Source organism: Panthera leo, chromosome D2 (genome assembly GCF_018350215.1).
Source record: "Panthera leo isolate Ple1 chromosome D2, P.leo_Ple1_pat1.1, whole genome shotgun sequence".
NCBI classification, from domain to species: Eukaryota; Metazoa; Chordata; class Mammalia; order Carnivora; family Felidae; genus Panthera; species Panthera leo.
In genome coordinates, this window is record NC_056689.1 from 63,983,715 (window position 1) to 63,989,999 (window position 6,285).

Here is a 6,285-nt window from a genome sequence, read left to right on the forward strand (position 1 = left end):
CTTAATTTCTTGATAGAGAATGCTGGAGGGGCACCTGGGTGGCTCAGTCGGTTAAGCGGCCGACTTCGGCTAAGGTCATGATCTCGCGGTCCGTGAGTTCGAGCCCCGCGTCGGGCTCTGTGCTTATAGCTCAGAGCCTGGAGCCTGTTTTGGATTCTGTGTCTCCCTCTCTCTGACCCTCCCCCATTCATGCTCTGTCTCTCTCTGTCTCAAAAAATAAATAAACATTGAAAAAAAAATAAAAAAAAAAAAAGAGAGAATGCTGGAGAGCTCTCCAGAGGGGATTTGTGGACTCCTATCCACTTAGGATGGAAAGGTCATCAAGATTGCTAAGATTTAGGCTTTGATGATTTGAACGAGTCTAAAGATGTGCATGTTGCCTATTTTTAAAAAAAGAAAAAATATGAGTGAGCTGAGAAGAGTAAGCTAAGGAATTTCTTAATAATAAACTCAATTACAAGAGCCATTTAAAGATATTGAATATTATGTGTCAGGGACTGTTCTTTGTGTGGATCAACTTTGTTAACCATCCTGACAACTCTAGGAAGTGGCATTATCTCCAATCTGAATTTGCTCTGAGGTGCACAGGGGTTGAGCAACCTGTCCGAGATCCTACCACCGGTATTAGCAGAACAGAAATTCCAGCTAGGCAGCCTGGTTTTAAAGCCCAAACACTTAAGCACTGTGTATACTGCCTCTACCTACTTCGATGGGTGCCTCATTGTCCCCATCTCCTTCATGGTAGAAGAATGAAAAGTTAGGCTTCATGATGATGAGATTTTACAGATATTGCCAACTATTTCATTTACAAAGCACCCTGAATAGGCTTGAGTTAGGAATAGATTTATAAACTCCTGTGCCAAAGTCAATGTGAGCTATTTTGAGCTTCAAAATCATTTACACTCTTGAAGTTTTCCCTCGCCTCCTATCTTCAGAGCAGTATTTGTAGTTCTGAGTTTTGACAGAAACCCAATGAGCCAAAATTCAGTTGGAGCAGCTGTTGTTGAAGTATTTCTAGATTGACTGGAACCAGGAGACATTGAATACACCCTATTTGTTCATAAGCATTAAAAATGGAGGCTTTTTGTTTAAAATCACCAGTGACAGTTCATCAAAATTTACCAGTGCGATATATGCGATGACAGATTTCTACCCTTTTAAATGTGTTTCCTTGAATTATACTTTATCCAGAGGCCATCCCAAACACTAAAAGTAGTTAGTGAATTTTTTAGTATATAATAAATACACTACAAAAAAAGTATTTGTTGTTATCATGTGTACCAGAAGAATGCTAATACTCTTTATTCCAGATGTTCGTTGAGGTGTATTTATTAAACTGTAATAGTCTCCTTTGACAATCTGGCACACAGACTAGCATTATACAGATGACAGGTTTTTCTGGCCACTGTGTTAGTGGGTAAATGAAATCCCAAGCTTGCTGGTATTGCATCAGCGTTTCAAATTATGATCTTTCCTTTAGGTATCTTAAATTCATATTGAATATGTATTTTATAATTATTTGAATGAACTTTTTTTCCCATTAGAATTTTGGTGAATGCTTTGCTCAAAACATTCAAGGGCTGTTAAATTCACATTTAACCTATTTCTGCCAAACGCATCTTGCTTCATACCAGAATTTCTCAGACAAAATTAAAGCCCTCTGTGTTCTAGTTTGGTTCACTAGGTGTTCTGAGGAAGACTGCACATTCAAAGGCATATAAGCTTTTCTCTACAAAATATTCAGATAGAATAAATCAGAATTCTATAACCTAAAGAAATATAAAAACACATCTAGTTCAGAGCTTTTCAAATCATGTCCAGTGGAATTCTGCTGTTTTTGTAAAGTAGCTACGATGCAAAGCCAACTTCTCAAGGAATGCAGAACCAAACTCTGGAAAGAACCCGAATCTCAAAGGATGTCATGGAACTTGTTCTAGGACAGCTTATCTCTGTATTTCTTGTCCATTTTGAGTTGCTTCTTCCGTGACCCATCAAAAGCATGCTAATTGATATTCCCTCTAAATCTATATTGTCCAATATAGTAGCCCCACCTCCTGAATGTGAATATGATGTCGTGACCAAAGCTGAATATACACTTGAAACTAGGCCTCAAGAGGAACACTTCTCCTTGATATTTAGCAGTGCAAATGCACACACACATCAGAGATTCAACTTCTTTATTCCATGCTTTCAACAAGTGATTAACTCAGCCTTTAAAGAGAAAGAGATTCTGAGTTCTGAACCTTAACATAAGGACTGTCAAATTAAAAGAAAATTAAACTGAAGCAATGTGAAGTGTTCTCCATTCATCAAGCTGGTGTAAGAATCGGTTATTCGTGCTTTTAACTTGCATCCTGGTGTCAATGTTGTGTTGGGTTTTCTTTGTGCTTTCTTTTTCTAGAGAAAAATATTTTCCTTAATATTAAGGAAAATAACTCCTAAGAAAACACAAGGTAGGGCAGCTCCAATGTAAATCACTCATTAGTTCAACATCAAGGACAAATGTATCCCCTCTCTTTTCCCTTAACCATTTTCAGTTTGTTGGCTTGTTCTTGAGGGTCATCAAATGGCTTCCATATATATGTAGCTTTTAGACACCAAGATTTCCAACAGAGTAAGACAAGGTCTTTGTGTCTGTTATTACAAATAGAGCTTACTTTCCAAGAAGGATCTGCCTTGCCTGCTATTGGCCAGAATTCTATCATGCACCTATTTCCAAACACAGGGAGAGGAGAAGGAGATTCCTGGGACTGGCTTAGTATGATGTAGAACCATGCTTAGAAGAGTGAATTACTAAGAAAAAGTATTGTTTTATTAGAATCTATTGGAGAAGCAACTGACCATAGCTTCATGTCCATTGAGGTATGGAAGGGTAAAGCTGGTTACTTTGCTTTTACTAAATAGCCCAGAATTCATGTTTGATTGCAAACTTCAGCAAAACAAACAAAAAATAAGACAAAACACACACACACACACACACACACCCCGCACAAAACACCAGAAAAAGTTTACTAATTTTTTAAATCTTTCAGAATAACTACTTGACTAGCAGAAGATAAGGCCAATCTAAAGAAGGGGAGGCAGTAAATTCATTTTAGATATGGCAGGGCTGTAGTCCGTATTTTCTTAATGCTTCTAGGAGTCAAATCTCAATAAAGATGCCAAACACCCAGAACCACTCTAAGAAAGAGGCAGCAGGCAGAAGCTTACCTGTGATTCAAGGGGCTCTGAAAGTCTTCTCCAAAGCAAACACGGTTCCCCAAATCCTGATCATCAGGGACTCCAGATTCTTGAAAAAAATGCAAATATGGTCTCTTTAAAATAAGTAGTAGCAGGTTGAGAATTAAACCTCACCCTTTACCTCTATTTACATTTTAATGTGCCCTGCTCCTAAATAACTTTTCAACATAATTTTTAATGTAATACTAAAGTACAAGGAAGAAAATGTAGTTTCCATAAATATCATGGAACCATCTAAGGAATGCTTGCTGTATTGGGATTTATTAGTTCCTCAACAATGTACAGTTTTTATAATGATGAAAAATGAAAGCACAAATCTATCATCCCAGATAGATAATGACCACCATCATACCTACATATTGTGTGGATACCTAATACTCTTGGTTTTATGGTTATTCCTAAGGCTGCCATCAGCCAAGGGATTCTGGGAAAAATCAAGCATGCAAAAATACACTTTTCCCCTTTCTGGAATTTTCCTCATGTATAAGAGAGGCAAGAACCTAATGATCTGTTACATAACAGGAGCCCTCTCCTAGCCTTCCCCTCCATTCAATTTGACTTCTGAATTACTAGAAACAATTTATTGAAAGAATTTGTGAGTTAAAAGAGAAATTGTGGGAGGACTAAACTTTTTTTTTTTTTTTTTGGAAATTCAAGAGTAGTTTTTTTTGCTTTGTTTTGTTTTTAAATATCTAGGTGGTCTTTAGTGGATCATGAGCAAACTGCGTAGAGTTGACAAATCCTTTTGGAGTTCAATCTGAAGTCCATTTTTTCAAAGAGCTCAAAGTCCTGTCTGAGGAGAAGAGTTTTAGCTAGACCAAAAGAATCCTCAAATTCTGCTATTAATCATTCTCCAGGCACAACTCAGACTAGCTCATAACAGCACATTTTTTAATTTCAAATTTAATTAACATCCTAAGTATTATTGATTTTCCTACTGTTTGCTAAACCAGATCTTTTTTTTTTTTTATTTTTTTTTATTTTTTATTTTTATTTTGCTTTCCCAACAGATTCTTAGGGCAGAAGGCAACTCTGAGGCACTTAGCCCATTTCTCAAGTCTATTGAACTTCACTCTATTCCTAAATCCCCACTAAAAGTGAATTTTCCAGCTAAATCTCCACATCACTGAGTCTTCTAACTGCTACAACCTTATCAATTAGATAAAACCAGAGTCCCTTTTATTTTGGAAACAGACCCACCAAAATCCATTGCCAGATGTCAGATAAATGCTACCCAACCGTTTTAATTAAATCAGCCAAATGAATTAGTTCCATGGGTGTCCAATGGATCTGGTCACACGATAGGAAAGTGATCCACTGTGATATTCCTGTGTTGATGTACAGAACAACTCCACTCAGTTTAAGGTCCCAGAGGGATTATTATTAACTCTCAAACGCAGGCACCCCACCTCAGTCAGTTAAGCATCTGACTTCAGCTCACATCATGACCTCCGAGTTTCTGGGTTTGAGCCCTACTTTGGGCTCTGTGCTGACAGCTCAGAGCCTGGAGCCTGCCTTGGATTCTGTGTCTCCTTCTCTCTCTGTCCCTCTCTCCTCACACTCTCTCTCTCAAAATAAACATTCACATTTTTTTAATTGGTTTTCCCAAGGTCATGGAAATAATTCAGAATAGTGAAGGTAAAGAAATTATGAAAATTGTCTTCAGCAAGGCTTCTTTAGTTGACTTTCTATGAGCCCCAAGAGACCACGGTCACTGTGCACGTGTACTACAAACAGAAAGAGCAGTAACTTTTACAGAGTTCTTTACAGTTTTACCAAGTACTTCCATGCCCGTTGCATTATCGAACTCTCACATAAACCTGTGAAGTAAATGGTTTTATGCTTCCCAATTTACAGGTAAGTAAACTTGACTCAGCTAAAAGAAATAATTTACTCAAGCTTTAATCCTCGTACCTTGAAAGCAGGGTTGAAGATTTTGCCATTGCAGCACATTTAGAACATCAAAGATTATCCCTGAACCTCATTGTGATGGCAAAGACTGTGTACAGCCCTTCCCGTAGTCTGGGTGCCATTATTTCTCCGATGACTTCTCTGTCTCTTGTTTGCCAACCTGTTATGCAACTGAGAGAGAGGGCATTTTTCAACACTGTCTCACCATCAAATAATGCAGACTAGGTCTCTAGTTTCCAGTATGTTTGTCTCTCAGTAGGGTTTTTCTTTTTTTTCCCTTTCCATGTAATTACAATACAGTTTTTATTTGAAGTTTTAACAGAGTATTAGAGGGGGCCCCTGGGTGGCTCATCATCTCATCATTAGTGGGATCAAAGCCCTCATCGGGCTCTGTGCTGACAGTGCAGAGCCTACTTGGGATTCCCTCTCTCCTTCTCTCTCTGCCCCTCCCCCTTGCTCCACTCTTGCTCTCAAAATAAAGCTATTAAAAAAAAAAAGAGTATTAGATTTCTTTACTACTGTGTTCTCCAGTTTATTACAAGTATACGGAAAAACTACATGTTTTCATATATTTGCAGTTAATTGTTTTAATGAAATAACTGCTTGTTCTTATCAGTTTTCATTTTTTACATCTTATTTTACATCTTTTATTCTATTGTTTAACAACAAAATTAAACCTGCTTGTTATAAAATAAATCCATGCCCATTTTAGATGAAAAATACTGAAAACAGGAAAGGAAAGCAAATTTTAATCCCACCATTCTGAAAAAGGTCATTTTGAGAAGTATTTTGGTACATCATGATTTAAAAAGTTTTCCACTTTGTTTTTATGTGTGTTTGTGGGATATTTCTTTTTCCTTTTTAAAATTTCTTTCTACAAAATTGGAATTTTAGACCATATACCATTCTATCTTCCTGTTTACTCAATATTCTTGAGGTAATTTTCTCATACCATCTAAATGTGATTTCAATGACTTTATTCCAACAAATGGATACACAAGAACTTAATAGCTGGAATGAGTTCAACAGTGGTGCTCAAAAAAGATTCATTCATATCAGAAAACCTGAAATCTGAGAATATTACCTTATTTAGAAAAGGGGTCTTTTTGCAGATGTTACTAAGTTTAGGAGATC

The 6,285-nt window shown here is 37.0% G+C and overlaps 1 long non-coding RNA gene across 1 annotated transcript; it reads right to left on the reverse strand.

Moving 5' to 3' along the window:
- Positions 1-2,325: 2,325 nt before the first annotated feature.
- LOC122202427 lies at positions 2,326-5,306 on the reverse strand. The gene is made up of 3 exons (XR_006194656.1): positions 5,155-5,306; positions 3,211-3,289; positions 2,326-2,397 (listed from the first exon to the last, which is right to left on the reverse strand). It is a non-coding gene; the product is annotated as an uncharacterized LOC122202427 (long non-coding RNA).
- Between the last annotated feature and the right edge of the window lie 979 nt (positions 5,307-6,285).